This window comes from Frieseomelitta varia, unplaced genomic scaffold (assembly GCF_011392965.1).
Source record: "Frieseomelitta varia isolate USP_RPSP 00005682 unplaced genomic scaffold, Fvar_1.2 scaffold_178, whole genome shotgun sequence".
NCBI classification, from domain to species: Eukaryota; Metazoa; Arthropoda; class Insecta; order Hymenoptera; family Apidae; genus Frieseomelitta; species Frieseomelitta varia.
Genome location: NW_025109505.1, coordinates 248,417 through 261,405, shown reverse-complemented (window position 1 = coordinate 261,405; position 12,989 = coordinate 248,417). Strand labels below are relative to the sequence as shown.

The 12,989-nt window shown below is 39.0% G+C and overlaps 1 protein-coding gene across 1 annotated transcript in view; it reads left to right on the top strand.

Moving 5' to 3' along the window:
- Positions 1-236: 236 nt before the first annotated feature.
- Positions 237-12,989, top strand: part of LOC122538803 (tyrosine-protein phosphatase Lar-like) — a 153,160-nt gene continuing 140,407 nt past the window's right edge. Inside the window, exons 1-2 of the mRNA XM_043673183.1 lie at positions 237-416; positions 1,217-1,255. The gene's annotated coding sequence lies outside the window, so the exon portion shown is untranslated. The remainder of the gene's footprint in view (positions 417-1,216; positions 1,256-12,989) is intronic.

The window sequence follows — 12,989 nt, the reverse complement described above, 5'->3', positions numbered from 1 at the left end:
CAATTACATTTTGATTATTAAATCTTATATAAAATTGTAAGTTATATAATATTTGTAATTTCTCGTTTCAATAACTTTTCTTTTTACAGCTACTCTTTTCAATAATAGATAGGAATTGAGTAGAAAAAAATATGTATTTGACTATGTAGGTATTTTGTATTACGTGAATGAACGATTAAACAGTTTCATAAAATCCCGCGAAATGTCAGGTAGAGGGAAGCAAAGCAATATGGCCGCCCAGTACTGAAGCGCTATGGCGACTTTCTTGTCAGTTTCCTAATTATTGCCTTTTTTATATGTTTTACACATATTTTGTAAGTCAGTGTGTAGTAAATAGGTACAGTGCATGTCAGTTTACAATGTGAGGGTGGAAATTAGTTGATATCGAATTGGTCGACGTTTATACGAAAGCAGTGGTGAGTGTTTTGCTATTCTGTACATAATCGTTTGTTCTACCTTTCCATGGTCGCCCTCTAAACAACAGGGATAATCATTTTGTTTACATCTGGGTCAAATTATCACAGTGAATCGTTATTGAAATGTAATACTTTACTATATATGATTGCAGTTCAGATACATCAGTACAAATCGTATGAAAGGTGTATAAGCAAGCATGCATCGCGTGACAGTTAAGCGCGTCAGAACATATAACCTCTTGTATCTTACAATGCTTCCATTTGTATCGTCGCAGTGTTTGTCGTTTATTTTTACGTTGTCATTCTTCTTAACTTTTCTCGTGAGTGTTCTCCGTAGCATATCATATTTCTTATTTATCATTGAAAAATGATACTTTGTATCTACGTAATTTTCTGTTTTTCTTCGTTTCCTCCGAAAGAAAAGTATCGATTTTGTAATGTTCCTAAATCATATTTAATACTAAATACATTAATAATTACGTTACATTTAACTAACATTATAATATTAGTAAATAGAGTTTATATTCTACAGATTTTCACTTTATGTTAATTTTATTGTTTCACATTACATTCAGTTTCTTTTGATGGTTATAGATTTGAATTGCAAATCTAAATCTTTTCTTTTATATTCTTATACGTATCTATCTTTTTAAAAATTTGTGTTACAAACAGAAAAAGAACAGTAAAACTGCAGTTAATTCCTTTAGATGTACAATTTTTTTAATTTTCTCAATTAATGCATTTCTTAATACTTATGCAATTCTTCATATTAAACTAACCTTTTTTTAATTCATTTTCAGAATAAGGAGAAATAGAACCAGTATTGAGAAAATAAACAGGTGCGTATCAACAGTGCGATCCTAGAGGGGAAACATTCAAATGTTTATTGCAAGTATGATTAGTTTATTTTTTTTTTTTATTTATTTATTACGTATGTATTCAGCAACATATACTTCTATGAAACATGAATTTTTCAACTTGTTAAAAAGGAACACATTCAAATTTCATATGTATCGTACAACATTTCTGTTGAATATTTGATAAATCAGTTAGATATATATTTCTACAAATGAAAACATTGAATAAGAATTAATGAGCAATGAATAAGAATTAATTTGCAAATGAAATATTATAGATTTAAGTATTATTAAATTTATAGATTTACTTATGTCAAATAAGTATTATAAATCATTGGCATTATTGATAGATTTTATTCTCAATATAAAATGTTTTAATTGTATGATAAAACATCAATGGTTTATTCCCTTCGTAAAGCTCATTAATCACTGTTATGTGTTTGTTCTACATTTCTGTATGTGTTGTTGCTGAATAATGTGACAATTTTTCTCATTAAATTTTTATTCAATTAATATAACAATGTAAAATCTCGATAATTAAAAGTTGTTTGTTTGATATGAAATAAATTCATTTTCTCTTTATCATAGAACGTGTAATTAATATCAGTTGATAACTTATTGTTATTTTCGTATTGTTAATCGAGATTTTACAGAAACTGATGTATTATTTATTTGTTAATTTTTATTTTATTGTATTAATCATACGTTCTTAATTTTTTTCTGCCTTTAATTTGTACATAATTAAAAGGACAGTTTGTTTATTATTTTTATCACGTTAGAGTGATAACATATCATATTGAAATTATTTGTTTTTTCACTTGTTTCAATTCAGTTTTATACTCGTTTAATTTTTAATTAGTACTAATAAGTATTAGTGAGTATTCCTTCCGATATATCTGTAAATCGTGACCCCTTCGTTCTCGAGCTGAGTGATTTCTTTTAACTTGATCGAATACACAGTTGTTTTGAGCTTACAGACAATTGCTTCATCTTACTATAATAAGGCAGCATTTCAATGATATTGTTTATTAATCTAATATAAGTAATATATTTAAAGAAAACAATATTTTACGAAAGGAATGTAAGGGATGTAATTATTTGAGATAAAGTACATTCTTTTTTATTTCTTTTAAGTCTGTTAAAGCTCAAACAGTCACAGTATATTCCAGTATGTTTAGAAATATGCAAAAATATGAAACCAAAATATATCTTTTCGTTTTTTAACGATTGTCTATAAACCTTTCCGTTTTATTACCATAAAATTCCAAGAAACGAAGGTAAGTCTATACCGACGACTCTCTACTCTTGTTACCGGCGCATTTCTAGAAATTGCATTACCGACCGTAGGTGCAGTTCAAATGCTTCTTTATCAACTGCAAATTTGCTTCCAAAAGGAAATTATATAATATGAATATAAAAAGGAAGAAATTTATTAAATTTTAACTCGTAAAAACAAATAAAAATTGTACTACAAGTATTATGATTTTAAAACGTTGAACTATCGAATGCTAAAAAACATACAAAATAAATTTAAGAGTTTATTTAATTTTGAATAAATAATACTAAAAAAAACTCATAAGCTGGATGATCAATTATAATTTTTACGTGTATATATAGTTTCAATAAAGTTGACGCAGGCACGGTTTCTGATACACCGACTGAAGGGTTGGTACACTTGCTTTCATGTGGTTAAGAAGAGGGTAAGATGGAAAATCAGGAACAAAAACTAAACGTTGTATCTCGAACATGAATCATATTGATTTATACAGCATACTTTTGAACATACATCCTTGCATATTATTTTTAATTATTCGATATTTCGTTTGAATGATTTTATAAATTTCGAGCGAAATTACCCATTATAAAGTTATATTTCTTTTTATTCGCATTCATATCATTTCATCTCATTTTATATTCTTTTCATGTTACTTGAATTGAGGATATCGGTTTTATCGGTTTGTTCTATTTTCATACTGGTTTTTGTATGAAAATTATATAAATCATATAAATTTCATCGATCATGTAAAAAATTTGAAAAAAATTTGTGTTCAGTTATGCACCGTTTGAGAAAATTACGTTAAATTATATACCGTTATATGGATAAAATCAATACCCCGTTTTTACTTAAACGAAAAGCATTTATTGGAAATTTTGTAAATGTTATTAATAGAATAGCTCTTGTTTTATCATTAAAAGTTTACGTTCTTTTTGTTGTTGGAATTCAACTGTGATGTAGTAACGTTGCACCGGCAGAGTAGAATAAAATAAGAACAGCAAAGAATGGAAAGTAACTGACCGCACACAAGCGACCGGTAAGCTTTTTTATTATCTTTTCCTTTTTTGCAGAGACCCCATTCGTTCATTAGACTCGAGTCTGCTCGACATTCACTAACCTAAGCTACACTTCTAGCTTCCTCGAAGTACGTTTTATAGTCTTTAGTCTGTCGTTTTTTTTCTTGTATAATAATATTTGATATTTCATAATGAATCACGTTGTATTCTGTTTCGCTTAATACACTGTGTTTTCCTTCATTCATTCTTTCTTTCTTTCTTTTCTTCGTGAAAAAGCATTAAATCCATCGTGCAACGAGAAAGTTAAACGAAAAACTTTCAAATTAAGGTTAAATTATTAAAGTCAATATTATGAGAATGACGCCTTTTTATGTCACGTTCGGCTTTGCCAAAAAAAAGAGAGAGAGAGAGAGAGAGAGAGAGAGAGAGAGAGACAGAATGAGTGTTATTCGCGATAAAGTTCACTATGTGAGTAACAATGGAGGGTGGTAAAAGCACGAAGGAAAACGTGTATAGAATAAATCGAAGATCGGCGAGAGTGTGGAAATAGGATCGTATAGGTGGTAGTGATTTAATGACTTTAATGACTCTGCGATTACGTCGGCCACAGTCACGGCGGGTTAACAGGCGATAAATAAAATGGACACGAATAGTGGCAACATGCGATGGTATGTTTCTTCCTGCCACGATTTATTTCAATTTTTCTTTTCCCTTTCTTTCTCTGCCGAACATATAAAATGTATTTTTGATGTTCGAACGATTGCACAGATATATATACCGTTTGTTTTCACAGTATTTAACAATGAATCCCTTCTAGATTAATATATGCACACACAGAAGTGGCGTTAGTGATCCTTAGTGGCGGATGTATGCATTTAATTATGAATCGTAATGACCAAATAGACACGTGTAGACGGTGGAAACTTCGGGTAGGAGAATTGGGCTAGGCAATAAAGACAGCTGGTTTATGCTGGTAGATCTTTTAGGAAAACCAGGAGATTCGAAGCACTATATACTCGCGAATTGCGGTAGAACCTGAACCGAGCCATCGTGTAACTAGGGCCCGAGGCTGATGCTTCAGTACTGGCTTCGGGTCTCTTGGTTTGCCAAGTAATCCCACTCTTACCTTTTTTAGCTCCATCGTTTTCACCCGCTTTTGCCTCTCATCTTTCTTTCTTTCAAGAGACCTGCCCGGAAATATCTCTGATATTTCTTGTTTTACTCTCGTTACGTTTTCCTCCGCCATCTATCGTGACCTTCTTTTTTTTTTTTTTTATATTGATTCGTGTGCTAATTAATTAAAGAACCCTTTCAAGAATGAACGATTTCCGGGCGACAAGAGAAATTATTCCTCATAACTTTGTTCATTTGTCAAGATTTTCGACACCGTAGCGCGTTCCTAGACGACACCGTGTTTAGTTTGACTGAATATCACTTTCTTTTTCATTATTTATCTTTTCGATTACTTCTTTTTGTTGTCCATTCTTTACCTGCAACGATCGCAGTGATATCTCGTTGATATCTTCGACACGAAGTGTCGATGGAGAAGCATTTACAAAATAGAACGCATTATCCAGAAAATCGATTGACACCTGATTTTATTAACGTCACTTAAAACTCCGTTATTCGCTTGACAATGTGATGTTAAGTCACGAATGTTCTACTCCGTTTGACGATCACTAAAAGTATTGACATCGATGCATCGGCAATGTATATTCGTGCTAGATGTACGTATGCCCCCCGTAGAAAGGAATATAATCGGATTGAAATAATCAGAAATTTTTCAAGATTTTATTGGACATCGGATATCTGGGAATTTACAATCAAGGAGGAAGAATATATCGATAATAATATCGATATAATAAAAGCATGGGTGATCAGGTTGTTTTAACGTAATATTTTTCGAGATATTCCGCGCCAGGGGAAACGCCGTGCGAAAATCACGAACAAAAGCAATGCGCGGCATACGTGCTCTATCATATTCTAGCGTGCGAAATATATCCAGTTTACGTGAAACGTTGCACACTAATATTCGCGATACAAGGCAAACTACACGTACTGCGCTACTAATGGCTACTAACATATCACGCGTTGTATTTCCCTCGCATTGTATTTTACTATGGTCTGAAAATCGCCCGCGCGCTGAAAACACGAATTTAATAACGTTTAGCCGCTAATACCTGCCGTAAGATGTTCGAACGTGTTACGCCGCGTTTCGTGAGGTACGACGTAAAGTATCGACTGAACTCGAATCAAATTTTCGATGATTTTGAGTCTTTGAACGTGATCGATTACCCCGTACGTTGCCAGCAGTGTCCACCGAGTGAACAATAGACATTAGCTCTGATTAGGACATGCAACTGACACCGTGTACGTAACCTACTCTGTATTCCTGGAGGGTACAGAAGGCAAGGTACGTTCATGGTGATCCAAGGACCTGGTTCCATAATAGTATTAGTGCAACGGCAGTGCTCACGGTAGAACGCCTAGGAACCATGCAATCATTGGCACGCGAGAGTGCGTCCTGTTATTGCTAGTGATAAGGACTACAATCGGGGCACAGACCGACCACTGACTCGATGGTTTCCACCCTTAAATCGGTTAAACAGCTCTGCTTTGTGCACCTCGACGACAAGAGAGCGAGAGAGAGAGAGAGGGGGGGGGGGGAAGAGAGAGAAGAACATTCTCTGCGAAAGTATTACGTTCGCGTCGTTGTTGTCGGTAACACAACAACGTGGAATGATTATGTTGCCGCGTGTAGTTACATCAGAAACGAAGTTTGGTCAGACTGACCGGAATTTACTTACCGCGCGCCAAATTGATAGCGCTTGAATGTAGTGGCACGTACGCGGAGGGTGGTGAAACACGTACGGGTGCGAAGTTGATGTGATTTAGTCAGAGGAGCCACGACCAATGGATTTCATCCCCTTATACCCTATTCCCTCCAAGTCGATTCTTCCCCTTGTTCCGAATAATATCGCCGTTCTGTCTTTAGTCTGGACGCAATAAAAGCAATTTCTACCGTGCGAAATAACGTGCAAGTCGAAGTATTTCTCTCTCTTGCGAGTGATTTTCCTCAAACGTTGCTCGATCGATTGATAATCGTCGATAATCGGCTGTTCGTGTCGTTTCGAGTATCATCGAGACACACGCGCGCGCGCGCGCGCGCAAGTTCATACTCACACACACACGAACAGGTGTTCACGTATATACTTATTTATGATCATGGAGACGTATGTATTCCAGACGGGTAAAAGGCGGGCTGGTAAATTTCAGAGCACACCCCTGGAAACGGTACCCAGTACACGTATGAAAGTGCAATAAAGAAAAGTGGCGTTCGTGCCCGGCTGGAAACACGCCGGCGCGGCGTATACTCTTTCACGACAATTTATTTTCGATCAGGGTGGCCATTGCTGATTAGCGCGACAATGCCAGCTTTGTTCAACGATTAACGACGTTTTATCCAATTCCTCCCATTCCGTGTACCCTTCTTGTTCCCGATAATCGTACATTCGAACCCGGATAAGATTTAAAGAGCCATTCCCCGCGACTTACGAGACGGATCAACCGTACGCAACTCTTTTCATTAAACCTTAAAGCCCCGGGGTCTTCCACGGAGAGGGGAAACCTTCTGCTGTCGTCTTATTTCCCGTTATTTACAATGGTAAATACGTGTCGTTCTGAAAATTCATTATGTTCGTTTCCCCGCGAAGAGAAAAATGTCGCAATTATCTCCGATCCACTGTAGCATTTCCTTTGTTCAGGTATTCTATACATTCGCGATACGAGAGATAGTTTCAAAAAGAAATTTCAACGACCCGTTTCCGTACGAGGTGTTTCTTCCTTTTTAAAACACTTTGATCGAGACACGTTGGCTATCTTCTGTTTTTGTTCCGGGTGTAATTATGCCAGTACGAACCCTTCGAATCCTCGTGGTACAAGATGTCGTGCGTGCTTGTTTCGTTCGATAATAATAAAACCACCCGTTAGGGATACCTTTATCCCGAGAGGAAGTACATACTTTGTGCTCTTTACTCTGGCTCGAAAGAACGGAATTCTTCGGAGAGGTTTCTTCCTTTCACCGTTCTTAGGAGTATCACGGAAACCTACTACAGACTTAGCTCACGAGGTGTCCTACATTAAAGATGGTGTTGAGTTGTTTGCTCCACTTTTGGCTCTCACGTCCTTTTCCTTCTTTTCTTCTCGAACATTTTCCCTATATCATTGCATTCTAGAAATATTTTCCTCGCCACGACCGCTGCGCCGTGCACGTCACGATCAATTTTATCCTAACGCCGAAAATTTGCCAACTATCGCGCAACTGTCGCTCTTACCATCGTGAGTCAAAATATTATTTATTCGTTCATCAACGATCAGTCGAGAGGTCTGCGGCGAGACATTAAAACCATTGCGAAAAGTAGCGATAAAACTTTTCCAAGGCTCCTATTTTTTTGTTCTGTCCATGTATTCAATTCAAACACACAGCAAGAAATGCAAGGTCAACGCAAAAGTTTCACATTTTGTGGCGTAGCTCCGTTTCGCAAGAATTGCTTCCCCGGGGATTTCTTTCAAATATTAATAATGTTAGGTGGAAAGAGGAAATGAAGCAAATAAAAAAGAGAAACGGGGATAACGTTCGGAAGCGTTGATCGGCGACTAATCGCAAAGCAGCTCGGCAAAAGCTCGGAAGATGTGCTAAATTCATAGTCGGGTAGCGCGGCGGCCGTTAGAGATGAGGGAAGGATTAAAGGCTCTTCTTTCGAATTTCACGTCAGTCAGCTGTACGCCGAGATAATCCGGAGCGGTGTGTATTCGCGAGGCGCGTATAAAATAAAGATCCATCGCTGTCGAGCTCTTTTCTCGTTTCCCCGCTTAATAACGCTTAATAAACGGCAACCGATGTCACGCGAGACGTGCGCCGCTTTTCCCTTGCTTCTTTCCCCACTTTTCTACGAGCAATGAAACGGATTAAGCTCTTTACGCCCGTGCCCGTGGCACGTGCGACAAGTGGGAAAAGATCGAGCGAGGAAAGCGAGAGAGAGAGAACGAGTTGGCGAATCGCGGATGTTTCCAATCTCGACGGTTGATTCTCCACGAATCGAGCCGATTCGACGTAATTCGTAGTTTTCTGTTCCACGTAGATTTCGAAGGTAATTCGCTTAAACGGCAGCGAGTAAAACGAGCACAACGTTTCGCACGGTGTAAATATCACCGAGAAAATTGATCCTCTTGTTCGCCGTGAACCGTATCACGTTAATTACTTTAATTAATTATAATCATACTGCCTTGGAGTAGCAGGAACGCAACGAAATTGATACGCGCTCGCGCGCTGTATCGCCTGTAACTTTCGACTTTGGCAAGTTCGACTTCTCGGACGAGAAGTTCTTCTTTCAGTCGCGTTTCGAGCAAAGCAGCATTCGCCAGGCCAGGCCAGGCCAGGCCAGGCCAGGCCAGGCCGCGTCATTTATTCCCGTAGACTTTGCCGGACGATTAATTAGCGTCTCTCGCGAGTTACGCAAGACAAGCGGCACATTAAACAGAGACAATTTCTTTATTAGAGGGAGGAATTACGTTTACAGTCAGTGCTTTGCTGTTGGGTTCGCGGCCCGACGATCGATTTTCGCGCGTGTGTAAGAGTATGCGTGCAAATTACGCGAGACTTTCGTTTCCACGTTTTTACCAGCCGACCGTTTCTACTTTGCGCAGTCGCTTCTGTTATCGGATCGTTGTCGGAATGAATGGTTTATCGATTAATTTGCTCTTCTCGCACTCGTTGTACGCGAAAGCTGAGTAATTTGCTTCCACGGCGATGTAATTATCGTTTATTTTGAGAGGCTTACTTCAATGCTCCGGGGAAATATTCCTCGTTAAATTTATTTGCTGTGTAACCTTCCAAGGTAGGAAGATATTTGACAACAAACCAAAGTACCAGGTGTTTCGTGTACGACTAAACCGCAAGCCGTCGGGTGTACGGCCAATTAAACGAGGCTCTAATAATTTAACCGCGTGTCGTTGCCCTGCCCAGATTTAGCCGTGATAACGTTATAGCATTCGACCTCTTCTGTGCAGCCAACTCGATGTGACCACAGCCGTGAGGGGGGTCTCCGCTTTGGTTGCCATTGGCCACCGATCCCAACGGACGTTTTATGCTAACGTTATGGCTTACTAATAACAACTTGCTGTCACATTTTAGGAATGCTAATGGTCATACGCGGCCTCTGACCGACTCACGCGAAGCTAGTGCCAACACGTAACATCTTTTCGGCCGCGTGAAACAATTCACCCGAGTGCGAGAGTAAATCGAGTAATTGTTTCCTAACGAATATTCAGTCACCTTTACGCGAATTTTAATCGTGCGTTGTTCTGCCTTCTTTCGCGGTTTTCTAGTTTCAGACTATTCCGGCTGTTACTTCCGGATCGTGGAATAAAATGTCGAACGTTCTTTAAACGCGTCGATGGATTAATCAATTTAGTTTGCTCGACGAACAGTAAGACCTATGAATACTCTGTCGACATTGCCAAGCTTAGCGATAGTCCTTCAATAAGCGTCCATTCGATTAATCAGTGTCTTCTCGGGTCGATAGTACAGAATTGAGGAGATTAAAGTGATCCTCAAAATCGATGGTATTCTGCATAATGCCATAGACAAGATATAGTGTGGACCTAATTGCACTTCTTGTGTCGTCGGATTTCGAGATTTTTTTTAGCAAATTTTTGTACTCTGATTTTTCTCGTCGTATTTCGCGTCGTTTCATCAATTCCATTTCGTACATTTTTAATACACGTAGCGTATTTTCTTTGTCACGATCGATAATTTTAGTCGCGAAAACTTGCATTGTTTTGCAAAGATGATTCTCCGAAGAATAAAATCTACCGCGCTTGCTTTATCAATTATGTTTCGTTAAGCATTCTTCAGGCTTCTAGCAAACTTAAAGTACGCGTTGGAAGTTTCTTAAATCTAGCACGTAGTTCTTAGCTTGGTATTAACCTCTAAATAATAATTTTCGGGGAATAATACCAATTTCCAAGACCCACCGCGGGGAGGTGACTACGCACGGGTCTCATCTATAGTTCAAACTTCCTCAACAAAGAATTACCTGTTATCTCTCGGTTATCTCCACGTGCAATTTTAATAAGTATACATCTCGCAGATTCGACAGTTTTGCTCTGCAAGTTTGTGCTTAAATTCGCATTCGTGGCTGTCCTTTTTTTTTTTTTTTTCTACTTCTTCCTTTCTTCTCTCTTTGTCCATTTCGTTTTGCATTTCTGCGGATATCCCATTTCAAACGTGTTTCCCTCGATGCACGCGCGTTCAAAGAGCAAAGTGTTATTCCAGTAACGAGCGCGCACGAGGTTCTTTCCTTTTGGTTTACACGATGGCGACGCGTGCGAAAACTATTTTATGACATTCCAGGATTCTTGCAGAATTCTGTAACTGTGCATTTTCATACAACACCTGCCTCTGTTTTCTCCTCTCTCCTTTCCACCTCGCTCAAACGAATACATCTGGTTAGAGTTTGGTACTGGTCCTGGCGCGGCTTTATATTTTGCTCTCTTCACGCGTGACGTCATCACCGGAATACGTGAGTCGCTTTACGAACACGGCAGGACAACACGTAAAACCGTGGAAACCGTGGCATCAACGGGCGTAACGAGAACTACCCTACCTACTAAGCCACCGTGGGATTTCACTCCGAAAGAAGAAAACGGTCTAAGGGGAGATTTACCCAGGTTCACGAATAAATTTTTTTTTCCCCCAACGGAATCGGGAGAGATCGGGAGTGTCTGCCCCTTTGCACCGTTGACTCCGGTGAAATTCAATCTGGTGTCGATGAACGAACAAAGAAGAAGAAGAAGAAGAAGAAGAAGAAGAAGAAGAAGAAGAGAAAGAGGATGAAAAAAAAAGAAGAGGAGAGAAAAATTATCGCAAAGGATGCTTGCGTTTGCGACGATAGATCAAGTGGGCCGATGATCAAACTTGGCTAAGAGCTCGTTGAGGAATAATGTAGATCGCATCTCGTGTTCCCTCGGTGCGAAGATCAATCGAAGGTACGTGCTCAAAGCTCGTGGTTTAGCTTGCACGGGAAGTTGACGAAGTGAACGGAGATACGAAAGGGGGTGGGGGAGGGGGAGGGGGAGGGCGGAGGTTAGGTAAAACTTAAGAAAATGAATGGGTTTTAATATCGCGAGCTTTGCGAAACTAGAGGAAGTTGTAGTCTAGGACAGAAAATGCAGACTCGCTAAGCTTTACAGATTGTGGGTTCAAGACTCGGTCGAGTAAATCATGGGCGTCCTATGTCCGTCAGTTTGTACTTTAAGGCATGCTAGGACGCAGCTGCCACGTTACTCTGCCGGATCATCCCGAGGGATTAGCGATACTTCAATAAACTCCGCTACGTTCGCTCCCCGCCGTCGTTCCGACGAGTACTCTACAGCATGTGTGCATAAGCAGAGAGACGAGTTGATGAGGATAAAAAGAGGGAAAAAGATACCTCTCTCTATCTCCTAGTCGCGTTCTTTTTTCTTTTTTTTTTTCTTCCTTTTTTTTTTTCTTGTATCTCTCGATTTCGTCTCCGAGGAATCGTCGAATTTCGTCTCGCGCAGGAGAACTTTAAAACACGAATGAATTTTAGAATAAAGGATGGTTCTTCGATGCTAATCGCGTATATACGTTCGCGCGTGTTTACGTGTTTGCGTTGCGGGCGAGAATTATGTTCCTCCACGGAGAGACGTGTTAAACGGAACGGAAATGCAGAATTTTCGAAGTCGAGCAGAGTTCCCGCTTTGTTACTGCCTCTTGCTCGCCTAGAGTGAAGAAAGAGAGCCGGGATGAAAGGAGAAAGGCAAATCTCGCGTCAAATGCTGAAGATCGTGCATTCTACAAACGAAACTAATATTCAGCGTGCTAGGTTGACAAAAAAGGGAAGTGCGAAAGAAAGAGAGAATGGAGGAGAGAACAATTGGAAGACAATACCGAGCAGTTTCGAGAAATTCTGCAGCTCTCTGTGCAGCGAATTTATTGCATTGTCTTATTGCTCAAACTCGATACGGGCGAAAAAGGAAAAAAAGGAAAAAAAAAAAAAAAGAAAGAGAGGAGGACAGAATATTTGAAAGATCCTCGATCCTTGGTCCTTATTTTCTTCTTTGTTGCCTCGCTGGTTCGCTTTTGTAGTTCCATCTAATTTATGGTTTCAAAGTAACTTACTCGCAGTTTGTCTTTTCTTTTCGTCGATCCTTTCGTCGTCGGGGCTTCTACGAGCCAATTTTTCTTCCATATTTCGTTACACGAGTAGCAAACGGAATAAAGATACTTTCGTTCTCACGAATTTTGGGCGAAATACCGTGATAGTGTGTTTCTAGTTACATTTCTGCGAAAAAAATTTGGAGCATGTTGTGACTTCGAAAGAAACGAGAAGACCACGTT